This window comes from Hesperophylax consimilis, chromosome 29 (genome assembly GCF_061612785.1).
Source record: "Hesperophylax consimilis isolate HC1 chromosome 29, BYU_Hcon_1.0, whole genome shotgun sequence".
Classification (NCBI taxonomy): domain Eukaryota; kingdom Metazoa; phylum Arthropoda; class Insecta; order Trichoptera; family Limnephilidae; genus Hesperophylax; species Hesperophylax consimilis.
In genome coordinates this window covers 15,285,245-15,299,252 of record NC_142864.1, presented here as the reverse complement: position 1 = coordinate 15,299,252, position 14,008 = coordinate 15,285,245, and the positions used below count along the sequence as shown (strand labels likewise).

The window sequence follows — 14,008 nt, the reverse complement described above, 5'->3', positions numbered from 1 at the left end:
TCTTTTGATTGTCGCGTGTTTCCTGTGAAGATGATTTCGTAATGAAGGAGACGCCATAATATTGTTCGGTTAAGAGACCGTCATTCATAATCGATACGTTACTTTAAATTCCTTTTTCAATATATTGGGAAGTGAGTTAGCTAAGAGCTTCACAGATGCACTCATAGAGGGCAGTGCAAAGAGCTTGCTGGGAAGTCCACAAGATGGCAGCTAGTAGTCAGTAGTCGCTAGGGCCAGTTAGGCTGGTTCCATACACACATGGAGTTTGCAGATCTCATTTAGCCAGCTCCTTGTTAGGTCGAAGTCACTCTTGTATTAAGCGAAGTATTGAATAAATCCTTGATTTAATATAAAGAACTTATTCTCTAAAATCTCCTCCACGACGAGTTGGAGAACTGTTTGTGGGAACACAACACAATATTTAGTAACTTGATTTCAATTGCCAGACACCTTCGTCTTCCCACCACCCTCAGCCTCTCATCTACCCTGAGCGATGATTATTAAACATATCTGATTTTTTCAACGTGAATACCGCACAAGGGTCCCATGTGCTGCCAACCGTCTGGAGATTATGATATCCATTATTGGGGATATTGTGAGGCCTAAATTAGAGGTTACGGGAATGATATGGGAAAGAGGAAGAGGGGGAAGTGCGTAGTTATTTAGATCTGGCCCCCAAATATGGCTAAATCCATTTCAAGCAACGTTTTAATTCTGAATTATGGTCTTACACCAGGGCAGTATTGAAAGTACCTTCCGTTCTGGAACGTGCCGCAAATAAACCATATATTATTTTTGAAATAATCAATCGTGAAATAATACAAATTAATCAAGTAAAATTAGATAATAGACTTACCAACCTTTGTCTTTCTTTTCTCCTTTGGTTTCCAGCTTTATACCACCTTTCCGCCTTACCACATTCCTCAATAAGAATAGATATAATTCCAACAAATTTTTGCAATTAAGTCTCTTGCGCGGTATCACAAAAATAATCAACTTTTTAATTGTTCTTATAAACCCACTTTTTCTGTTAGATATAAAATTCTCTAGTATATTTTTTTATCCATACCTGACACAACCTACAATAATAATAATTCATCATCGTCATTTGTTTCTAATTGTTTAATTTCTAATGTTTGCTGAGTAGCGATGAATAGACTCCCATTGACACTGAACAATGACCACGATAATTCGTCCATCATTGTTCCCACTCAGCGTGAGGCTGATGATGTTAATAGTCATTATGTTTCAAGGCCTCACAAATTCTCTGACTCATGTTTGCTGCAAACAAAGAATTTTTATTTAGTTTATTTATGTCCTGGTGTTATGCCACCCATGCAAATGTGTAGCAGTCGTCCAACTTGTTTGAAGCTCTGTCAAGTTGGTTGATAAGATTTCACATACGTTTTTGCAAATCAATGATAATTAATTTGCTAACTTGTAACTTGCTAACTATCACGCCATTGCCACGAAGTGCTTGGTAGATATAATGAACACTCTCGTTGGTTCATTCACATTCTTATGCAGTCTAATACATATTCTTCTGTTGTACCAACACAACATTTTTTTCGAGTGATTACGCACCAATAGTCCAACTGCCTGGGACTAATTCAAGTATATAAAACTATGGTTCCACCATTTGGGAAGAGGAAAAGAGGAATGTTCGGAAGTAACTAGCTAGGTAGATTTGGTCACTAAAAAGTGACCTATTGAGATTTCAACCGTGACCGGTCTGAAAATGCCCTTAGCAGAGTGAAATCAGCTCGGTTTAAAAAAAGTGGAATAAGATCTAAATAGGCAAATCCCCCCTCTTTTAATTATTTTATTTCATTTTGCCATCCATAGTAGCTTATTATCAATAGGGGATATAGTCACTTAATCAGCAGTCAATCAATTGTCATTTTTAAAAAATGTTCACAGCAAACCTATTATTTAACAGATTTAACGATAAAAGTGTTGTACGACAAAATAATTCATCTATGCTTCTTTTTATCTTTAAACCCGCCCACTTCTCAGTCTAATAAAGCAATTTTTATCAGGTACTCTCTGTGTAGGAAGACGCTACATCCATTAAAATGTCGTAAATACTGTTTAAAATTACAGAAAGATCTCTGTTTGCATCAAATCATCATTTGTCAGACGTCTAATCCGTGTTTTATGTCCTATTTCGCAGGTGAGCAGACTCTTTTATCAGTGGATTAAGCAGTTTTCTGATGGATAATGTTCATCTGTAAGCGAGAGGTTAGTTTTTTGCATAATTGATTCTAAATTTAGGATAAATATTAAAGATTCCTGTCGAGGAAAAAGATGCGATGGTAAAAATATCATCAGTCAAGCTATTATTTAATTTATTTAAAGGAAATCATCATTTCCATTGTCCAGAATGTGTAGACTGGTCAACTCAAGTCAAAACCTTAACTTTTTTGGGATAAGTCTGAATGATTTTTGCCGGTCGCTAAACAAGTGACGGAATATCATAAGTGTCCTGTGGTCCTGACCCACGGCGTAGTCTTGACTTGATTCGACTAGTCACTTTATTTTATTATATTATATCTGCCTTATGTCTTTTCTTTCATGTACCTTTGTCTAATCCTGTATTTTTCATTTTACTGTATTCGTGTTATTATTTTGTAATTTGGACGATGTCAGTTAATAAATAAATAAATTTTTATATTGGATCATCTTATACATATGTAGAATATACAACACAAAAATCGAATTAAAGCCGTTTTGATAGTACATCTTTGATAATCATAATTAAACATACTTCTTATTCTTATTCTTCTGGTGGCCCTCAGGTGGCTTGCAGATATAGGATGCAGCCCGGAACAACTCTTCGGAAATGCACTTGTACCAGTTACGTAGAATCCGTTTTTTCTTTAATTTATATTTGTTACATTATTTATTTAAAAAAAATGAATATGTGCCAAAGCAGAATTGTGTAACGGTCCTTCCTCTCTACCTGCCCCTACGGGGAACTGCGTGGTGGTTAGTTAAATAGTTTAAAAAAATGATTAAACAGTAAAGGTATCAATAGGGAGCCCTGGTGCACTCCCGTCACGCACACCTCCGAACACTTTCACATTTATTTATTAAACTCAGGTTTCAGAGTCATTGCTCTTACCATTCTGCCATTGAGTTCACCATATACATTGATATCCGATGCAGATTTGTGAATAAGCCTCATGAACTTGAAAGCAGCAAGAAATACACGAAGGCACAAGCTCACCCTCTGGCCAAATCGCACCCTTATTCGCCCCCGGCCTTAGTTCAATAAGCAGCTCCGCCACCCCCTCCTGTGATATATAAAAAGCTTAGGGGTGGCTGGAAACCGCCCCCTACCCCCGCTTGATTCATATTCTAGGCTTTGATCTATTTACCCTGAGGATAGAATAAGTGGGAGGAATCGAAATGTTACCATGTATTGACGCTTCGTGGCGGTTTTACAAATGGTAGACGCAGGTTTGTAAGAGTGTACGGTAAGATTTAATACCGAAATGTAAAGGATCTGAGACACAAAGATTTGTTGATTTTAAAATTGAATCTGAAGTTTCTAAAAAATTAGTTTCTATCAAAATTTGTATTTGTCTGATGTATTTTAATGTTTTTTAAAGGTATTTGTTATTTAGGCAATTTGGAATCTTACGTGAAACACTCATTGGTTCATTCACATATATCATCCCATAATTACCTTGATCGTGCCACGTCCTCATGACGCAAACAATGTTCTTGTCCATTTATTTTATTGGCGTTCTCCTGACTCTCTCCTTTCAATGTCTTGGAATCTACTTAAGTCCTTCCTGTGGCAGTACCATCCCTCACTGCCATTTATCAGGGTTCATATCAGAACTCCTTTGCATACTGCTGGCCTAGCAACGGCTGCATTGATGTCCCTCATTAAACTACTCTCCGGCATTAAAAAAAAGCACATCAATATATTTTTTTAAGTTCTCTTCCTGACCTTAACATGAAAGGAAGTTTGAGGAAAATTCTCAACGTAGTGGTAGAAGACAATATTTATTAATATCGAACAATTACGTATATATCACTATAAAATCTGCCTTTGTATTATTATCAACTAAAATTGTAACTAAATGCTGTATGCAGTGTGAAATGAGATCCCTGAGGCGTATGTTTTGTAAAACTATATATGATCTTGGGAGAAATGTGAACAGAACGAAAGGCTTATGCGAACGTAATGAGTAAGATGCAAAGAAGCGAAGCGAAGCAGTCCACAATGGGGTGCTGGTACCTACCCTGAAGTATGGCAGTGAGGCATGAAACTGACAGAGGAAGGATGAAAGTAGACTGGATGCTGTAGAAATGAGATTCCTGATGCGCATGTGTGGTAAAATTATGTATCAGATCTGCAAAGAATGCAAGGCTGATGTGAGCGTAATGAATAAGTTTAAGAAAGGGACGCTAAGATGCTTTGGGCAAGTAGAGCGAATGATCGAAGAAAGGAGTGTAAGAAAAATATATGTCGGGGAGTCTGAGGAAGACCTGGCACGATCAAGTAAACTAAATACTTGAGTCGGGTCCATATCAAGAGTCTCTAAGAATAACAGAAGAGTATGTGTGAGACGATAAAAGAAAGGCAAGGAGTGGGTCCCAATAGCGAGTTGTTTGGTTGTCCATCCTCTCTGCCTACACCTGCGGAGAAACGGCCTTATGGTTAATTGGTGAGTTATATGCACCAGGATGGATAACATACATTTCCTCCATTCAGCGAACCTCAGAAGAAAAATTGATTTATTTTCTTCTTTATAGAACGGCGCCCCTTACATTCTAGCTTTTCTTTTTATCTCAATATCTCTTTGGTAAATCGTTATGAATTTCTTGATATGGCCATCACTAACAACTGTAGATCTCGGAAGAAGAGAGATGAGAAAGGAAAAAGTACCGACGAAGGGAGGTTTACCTTGCTTTGAGTTCAGACTTGATTAGATACTGTGTGAATGAGTACCTTTGGCAATGGTGAGCATTTTATATCTCAATTTAGTATGCTGTCATGTGTAATAATCTTTGGAGTGACTACATAGATTGATGGATGTCATACTGAGTATTTATTAGCACACATGGTTCCTAAGGACTAATGAATTTCAAAAGAACCTTCTTTGAATATAATGTTGGTTGGCAGGAGATTCTCAGGAATTACCGTGCGGCAAAGGTGAATATTTTATTCTTCAATCCGTACTACTTTGAGTAAAATACAATTTACACAAAATTTACACGCGGGCGCGCACTTGAAGTAAAATCTCAATTATAATTATACTTCACTGAACAACGCTTCATAAATGAATTAAAAAATACATTTATCTGGTTACTACCCTGCATAATAATAATAATAATATTTGGATGATTTGTATGCCGTCGTTTTTGTACAAAATCACCTCAAGGGCGCTGTACAAATAAATGATAAATTTCTACAATTATCTATCAATCTTATTACTAACTATAGACTAGTCAAACTATTATCAATGTATGGCTAACAGATTGCATCCACTGGTTCGTCGATCAACAATACAAAGCCATGTGTACAATGCATTTGATTGGTGAACGTGTTACTAGAATCTTCTTACAATAATTAAACCTTAATAATCCTTTCAGAGCACACGTCTATACTTGAACTTTTTAGAGCAATTTTAAAGTTTTTTGGTGCATGTTTTTTCCTTTTTCTGTAAATTTCAGGGTTTTTAGAATATACTTTCGTCTTCTTGCATTATACGTATTTTGGGATTTTTATTGGCACTATGCTTTTTTTGCAGTGTTCTTTAAGGTTTTTTGTGAATATTTTCATTTTCTTGCATTATGTGTATATCAGGATTTTTAGTCCATATTATCCATTTTCAGACCAAATTTTTTCAGTTTTTTTGTGTCATAACTACATTTTATTGCTTACGAGTATTTACTCTGTGTTTTGTGCATACTTTACTGGTGCCATCACCCAAACGCGCCTTGTCATTGACAGTTTTTGTAGTATGTATGGTGCTAAAACTTGCTTATATTGTATTGTGTTTATGCAAACAATAATGTAACCTAACCAAACGCCTTGTCATTGATAGTTATTATAGTATGTATTGTGATAGAACTTGCTGAATTTGTATTGTGTATATGCAAACAATAATGTATTACTGTATAGGAACCTATACTGAACATTTATAAGTAAAACATAGACAAAATGGAGAAATAATTAACTAAAAATTCTACCTCAATACGGGTTCGCCTAGTGAGGCAGGTTTTGCACAACTTAAAATATAGTATATTATGCCATTTCTATATTACACTCTTACATACATATTTACTTTTTCTTCTATTAGAAACTGTTCTATTATTGTAATATTATTATTTCAACAATTTCATTGTTATTAACTTACATATAGGTATATAACTTACTAAAAATATATTATATAATTTTTTTTTTGATGAAATAAAAAAAACTGTGAAATGTCTAGTTCCTATGATTATTTTTCTTTTATCGCATATTTTATCTGGGTTTGTTTTTTTTTTTGTTTTTTAAAAGAAAGACAAACATTCCCAGGTTACGAATAACCCAACAATGTTTGAAAATCTCCTACTACCACCACAGAAAGCCGAAAATGTTGCTTGTGTTGTGATGGAGGACTTAGCCAGCCGAGGAATCGAACACGCGACGCTCGGGTGAGACCCAAGCGCTATACCCACTCAACCACTGACCGGTCACTTGTTGTTCGTATATATTTCATCCCCGTTTTAGGACTTATTTAACAATATATCTTATTGCATATTTATAGTCCCTAATTACGAGTCATAATAAATTTTAGAATGCTTCGGATGCATTAATGTTCCTTTGATTCTACTGCTGATATTAAGTCTATATTTGGTGATTATTTATTTTTTTATTGCCAAGTATAACATCAGTAAGGGTTTTTAGTATGGAGTCGTTAATGAATCATTTTATGAAAATGTTGACGATGGCTGATGTCACAAATTCTCAATTCTTCTACGCAAAGTGATAATAACTATAGAAGTGTGTCATATCTAATTCAACAGGGTGTCTGATACTCTATGTGAAATATTAAAAAACGATTAAAGAAAGACACAGTGTTTTAAAATCTCATACATTTACTGAAATGCTTATTACCCATTACATAGAAGGTTGCTTCTTTGGATAATTTTTTGCTACCGCTAACCGCGTTCAGTCCTTCATTAATGGAGTTACCTGCATTTACCCAATTAAATATCTATCAGCTTTCCCATCTCTCGTAAATATACTTCCCAAACACTCAAACTCATCCACCTGCTCCAAGTATTCATCATTCACAACTATATTGCGCACTGTTTTCGTACTCTTTCTTTTAAACACTATAACATTAAACTTACTTCCATTCACCATTAACTCATTATTCATATATACTTCGTTCATCTTAGGCCCGATAAACTATAGATCTTCCTTGCTGTTAGCAATCAGCACCGCATAATTGCATACAACGGGCAACATATTTTCAGTTCCATGATAACTCTTGAATTTTTTTTCAACCTAACCTAACCTAACCTAACCTACTTAACCCAGTTAATAAAGATTTTGTTTCATCACTTTCCATGACTTTATAAAACTTTTTAAAGATGTGATTAATTATCATTGTGATGATTTATCCGGTCACCCATATTTTCAGATTATTCAATTTCGCGCCTAATCCCACCTCCTTCAATTCTTACATATAATTATACATGTATAGATTGAATAACTTTTAAATGAAACTTTTTTGAAGGCAACAAAATGTATTACATATGTCTCATCATGGCTAGAAAATAATAGACTCTTCTTAAACTATAATAAAACATTTTACCTAACCTTTTCTAAAAATAGTAAAAATAAACCCCCTAATAACCTTAAAATTCGAATACATAACGTTAACTGTAATCAAGAAATATGCTCATCTTGCTTTGAACTCGGAAAAGTTGAAAAGATTAAATATTTAGGTATTGTTATTGATACAAAATTAAATTGGCAGTCACAAATTAATAATACCGTCTGTAAATTAAGATATCTTACATACACATTTTACAGACTAAAAGAAGTGCTCAATGTTGAAAAACTGAAAATTATTTATTTTTCTTTGGTGCAATCTTCACTCATATACGGAATAATAGGATGGGGCGGTGCGCTTAATGCACATATCAAACCTTTACAAATAATTCAAAATTATATCATCAAAGTTATGTATAGTCGGAAAAGAACATTTTCAACGGATGAGTTATACAAAGAATCTAAACTATTCTGTCTCCGTAAACTATTTATTTTGCAAACTATGAAATACATCTTTAAAAACAAAAATAAATTCTAAATAAATGAAAACAGAACCAAAATTAGAAATAATAATGTATTTTATACTCCCCAAACGAACACAAAACAAATGCAAACACACTGCAGTTTCATTGGACCTCGTACTTTCAATCTTTTACCGAAAAATATTCAAGTGATAACTAAACTTCCTCAATATTTAAAAGAATTAAAATTATGGCTTTTCGACACAGCAGTTGAAACTTTTTTTATTTAATTTGTATCAATTTATGTTTCTCATAAAATATTCACCATATATTACATATATTACAATAAACACTTATAACTTCACTATACACTATTATAAACACTTTTTATACAAAACGCTTATACAAAATGTAATCTTGTTTTTATTTTATATGCCCACAATTTGTTTATTTCTAGGTACAATAAAATAATAACTTAAATATATTACCCACGCACAGGCTGCGCCTTAGTGGGTTCCCATTATTCTTATTGATTTATATAATATTGTATGTAATTAATGTAAAAATTGGGAAAAATAAAGGAATTAAAAAAAAAAAAATTAAAAAAAATAACCACGAAGCTAGCAGTCTACAATTGAGTGCTGGTTCCTACCCTGATGGCAGTGAGGTATGGAACTAGTGGAAGAAGGATGAAAGTAGACTGAATGTTGTAGAAATGAAGTATTTGGTAAATCAAAATCAAAATTTGAATTAAAGTCAGAAGATTTGTAAGTAAGTAATTAAATACCTACCTACTTAATTATAAACCGTACTATATTTAGAGTAACCATTTGGTTTTGTTTTAAATAAGAAATTACATCATTTATCCATAGAAACATCAATATCTCAATGAGAATTTATTTTTTCATCTTTCTTTTTGCAGGTAGGTACAATAATATTGAAAAGCTCAGTCAAAGTTAGCCACCTAGTAAAAATTAGCCATCTAGTCAAAGAAAGGCTTACTAGAATAATAAACTGGATGCAGCATATATTCGAAAGCAGAAACGGAACCTACAAACAAATTTACAATTATATGAAATTAACGGTTGAGTTAATTCGAATTATTAATATTATTAGAATAATACACAAAATAACTTTGTTTACATCATTTTTAATATATATAACCTGTACATGTTTCATGAACAATGTTAACATCATCAGGAGCAAGTATATACTTAAGTTAAAAAAATAAATATAGATTACAATTGAACAGTGGAAGAAGTGGGGAGGGGTAAAAGTGGACGGAGTTTTTCAGAATTGGGAATTACAATATTGTTAGACGGGAAAGACCAAATAGTGGGAAAATATTTAAAAGTGGGTTTATAAATTTTTTTTGCTTATTAATTAAGTCTAAATAAATAAAAAAGAAAACTCATCAAATCACAAAGTGATAAGCTTTCCTTGTACCACAACTCCATTGTGGACTTATAGCCTCGATTCCTTTGACAATTTCTTAGTAGCAACTACTTCTTCTATTCGTCTTTTAATTAATAGTTTTACCTCATTTTCCAATAAATTGAAAGCGCGAATAATCGCAGTTTTGAATATTTATAGTTATTTTTATGTAATTTTTTGCTTGTAAATCTTTCTCTTATTTCTTTAATATATATCGCATCATTAACCAATCACCCCGTACAAGACATCTCCATCGTCCTCGACCCGAACTAAGAAACTAAAAATGTCATAAACCTAGATTCTCAACTGTCGATAGTTCCAGAAAGGGGGGGAGATTATAATAGATTGTGCGAAAGGGAGGATTCCAAATTCGAAAGGGCAATAAATAATCACACTACCTACTCAGTACCTACCAACTTCCTCCAGTACTACTAGTGACCCTCTAAGGATTTATATTTTATAGCCTAACTGAATACTTAAGACTTTCGTCGGGGTCGCTCAGGGTGGCTTGCCCGGGGGGGGGGGGGGGGGGTGATAAGACTGAGAAATGTTGAGGGTGGTTGGATTTTTATGGGCCACCCTGTTTGCTGCATGAAATTCGGTGATATGCCGGGAATTGATTAGATATATTAAAAATGAATGACGTTGGAATTAACCCAGATAAAATTATAAGTTAGAATAAATGGAAAATGAAGAGTAGTTTTTGGTTGGAAACGAAATTTAAGTAGCATCGCAAAACTACCAAGAAAGAAGAAAAAGAAGTAGGTTGTATTTTACACATATCAAGATGAAGGAGATAGAGGTTGTATCGTTCGCAGTTAAAAACTTATAATATTGCATGAATCTTGTATTTAATCAAATATAAACATGGAGAAAACATACTGTTAATTTATTAAATATCTAAATATTGAAGACAATATTAGTGATTTCTAAACGAAAATCTGAAACAGAAAAATCAGAAAAGGAAACGGTCACATGGTTTTACTCAATAAAGTTATTCCGAAAAATAAATATTAAATATCTGATCAAATATTCGTTTTCCTATTAAAATTGGGACTGTAGGCCTATAACGAATGAATTAAAAGAGTTCCTAACAAATTATCAGTCTAAAACGATTTTTTTTATATTGACATTCTGATATGGTCGCATTATGTATGTATTAGGAAAAGAACATGTTTCGATATATTCTAAGTGACTAATATTTTATCAGGAAATTGGCATGCTGTCACTTTTTTAACATGCTCATTTTTCTGCGTTTATTTCTGTAAATAGTTTTACATTCATCGGGGCTGGACTGTACTGAAAATAGAAAAAGTTATGATTATTGCATACATCGTGTATTTCAAAAATCAATAAATTACTGATTTATAACAAGTATGTCAATATTTATACATTTGTTATGCTGAAACGTTAATTATATGAAATTCCTTCGATAGAAAAATATCGCAAAGTAAGCTCCGAAAATTATTGAAAACACGTTTTGTTACTTTATAATATGTTATAGGCATGGTAAAATTCACATTGTATCTTTAAATGCAACTAAAGCATTTGTCGAGAGATTTTTGCTCTATTTCAAACGAGTCGTGTTTTATTAAATATATTCACCATTTTCGCTTAATTATTACCGTTTTTTTTAATATTAGCGCGCTCCCTCTAACATTCGTATTCGTGTCTTAACACCAGCCGCCTCTTCTCATTTTATGCAATAAATAACATCGCATGACATAATAATAATGGGTGACCGGATAAATCATCACAATGATAATTCATCACATCTTTAAAAAGTTATATAAAGTCATGGAAAGTGATGAAACAAAAACTTTATTAACTGGATTAAGTAGGACCACTGGATTGCTTTTGGTAATATAAATGCGCCAATTTAAATGCCTCCGATTGCTTTATTGAAAAAAATTGCAAATTATCTCGTGATCTCAAAGCCTACAAAAATGAAAAAAACGGTAAAATACAGGTAAACTTATTGGCTATATAGCATCATAAGAAGTTTGCATGACTCCATGTAAAAATTCTATGTTATGTTTTTTTTTAATGTTGGCGAAAAATTAAAAAAATGATCGTCTGGATATCTCGAGCAATCGAGGCAACATTATTTATTTCGCGTGGTCGCTCCAGTGGTTAGGTTAGGTTTAAAAAAAAATATCATCGTTTCTAATGACTTTATATCACTTTTTAAAATTTGTTTCCTTTATTCGTTCATACATTTCTTTTGAAAACATATTTTTTTTGTAGTTTACATTTATATTTTTTATTGAGTAATTTTTTTATTTATTTGTATTCTACTCAAGCGAAACGATAGAAAAACCTTCAATTTATCTAAAGCATATTTTTGGTATTCATAATGTACACCAATTCGTTATAAATATTAATCAAAATAGTAATTTGGCATTTAGCTTCGCCAAACAACATAGATTTTTCTAGTACTGTACTGTTTGTTAAATCTAATTGTTTATTTAATAAATTGATATTTGGGGATTTTTTTATTTATTTCTAGTGCTTCTAAATTATTAAGACGTAGACCTATCCCGTTTCTATGTAATACGAAAACTTATTAAATAAGTGATCTTTATCTGTTAAATGTGTTGCAAATTCCGAAAAATCTATGTTGTTTGGCGAAGCTAAATGCCAAATTACTATTTTGATTAATATTTATAACGAATTGGTGTGCATTATGAATACCAAAAAATATGCTTTAGATAAATTGACGGTTTTACTATCGTTTCGCTTGAGTAGAATACAAATAAAAAATAAATTACTCAATAAAAAATATAAATGTAAACTACAAAAAAAATATTTTTTCAAAAGAAATGTATGAACGTATAAAGGAAACAAAATTTAAAAAATACAGTAGGTATTATAGCCAAGATTATCTCTGACAGTTTCACTTGAAAAAAATAAATTACTCAATAAAAAATATTATTGCAAACTACTAAAAAAAAATTTTTTTCAATAGAAATGTATGAAGGCATAAAGTAAACAACTTTTAAAAAATACAGTTTTATAGCTAAGATTATCTGTGACATTTTCACTTGATTAACTTTTTTGCTTTCCTATAAAACTATTTACAAAATAAATAAAAAACAGTTTTGTGCTTGAAATCGAACGTTTCTAGACTCCGTTTGTCAAGCGATTTTAACGCTTATTACCTATAGGTAATATAAAGTTACGAAGAATATACACATTTTTGGCTTGTAGCTTCCTCTTAAGCATCTCAAGTGCTCAACTACCCTAATTTGAACATTTCTTGCAGTTTTACCAATGTAAAATGCTTCGCAATCATTACACTTAAGTTTATAGAAACCAGAATTACTTAAATTATTTTCTTTATCCTTTGAATTAATCAAAAGTTTACCTAGGTTATTATTGGTATAAAAAGCGGCTTTAATTTCTGCTTCACTTTAGATAGCGGAATACTGACAAGTCTGTGAACCATGGAATGGATAGCAGAATGTTTATAGGAAATGGGATATTTTGAAGTACTATGAATAACTGTATCGGTAAAGGTAGGTTTTTATAAATTAGGTTTATATGTTAGTTTTTTTTTCTTCTCATTTAATGAATTTATATCACTTTTAATGTGTTGAATTGTCATTGTGTTGAGTTATCGTGGAACCAGTAGAGTTCCGTTAGTTGTCGTACCGGTTCCCTCAGTGAGTTTCTGTCCATGTTGAGTAATTGGTTTGTTCGTCTAGGGTCTGGTCCGTTTATGCATACTTTGGATTGTCTCATTCCGGGTGCCCTCTCCTACTACTTGATATCTACTTAATATATCGATAATTTCAAAAGTATTTCTATCGGGACTTCTATCTTCCGCACCCCTATATCTACCAAAAACTCCCAATTAATGATGCCGATTCTCATAAAGAATCTTCCAACTATCAGCCAATCTCCCGCCGCTCATCACGGCAGCACTAACCATTCCGTCCTCATCTACATAAATACCGTTCGGTATTTGAATCTCCCAGCCTTCCACTGCCCCCTCCACCCCCACCCCCTAATTTCTGCCTTTGAAATCCCCCCTCCGTCAAGTTTGTTGAATATTTATTACGGGCGCCTTCGGAGCTTTGTTTTAGATAAGTGCGATCCTGTATATTCAAGTTACTTACCTTTCTGCCTACAGAGTGTTCTAAAAAGATTATGCTGAACAAATACTTTTTTATTTATAATACCTTAAACAAGTTTACTGTCCTCAAGCATCGGAAGACTCCTTTCTTCGCCAAACGTCGTTTGTGAAACTATGAAAATAATGTAATTAATGTTATTGGAAACAGACGATAGAAAAAGTCGGGGACCCCCGAGGAAGACATGA

The 14,008-nt window shown here is 32.9% G+C and overlaps 1 protein-coding gene across 1 annotated transcript in view; it reads left to right on the top strand.

Moving 5' to 3' along the window:
- The first annotated feature begins 2,176 nt into the window (after positions 1-2,176).
- LOC149409902 (latrophilin Cirl-like) overlaps positions 2,177-14,008 on the top strand; it is an 847,643-nt gene continuing 835,811 nt past the window's right edge. Inside the window, exon 1 of the mRNA XM_089649262.1 lies at positions 2,177-2,241. The gene's annotated coding sequence lies outside the window, so the exon portion shown is untranslated. The remainder of the gene's footprint in view (positions 2,242-14,008) is intronic.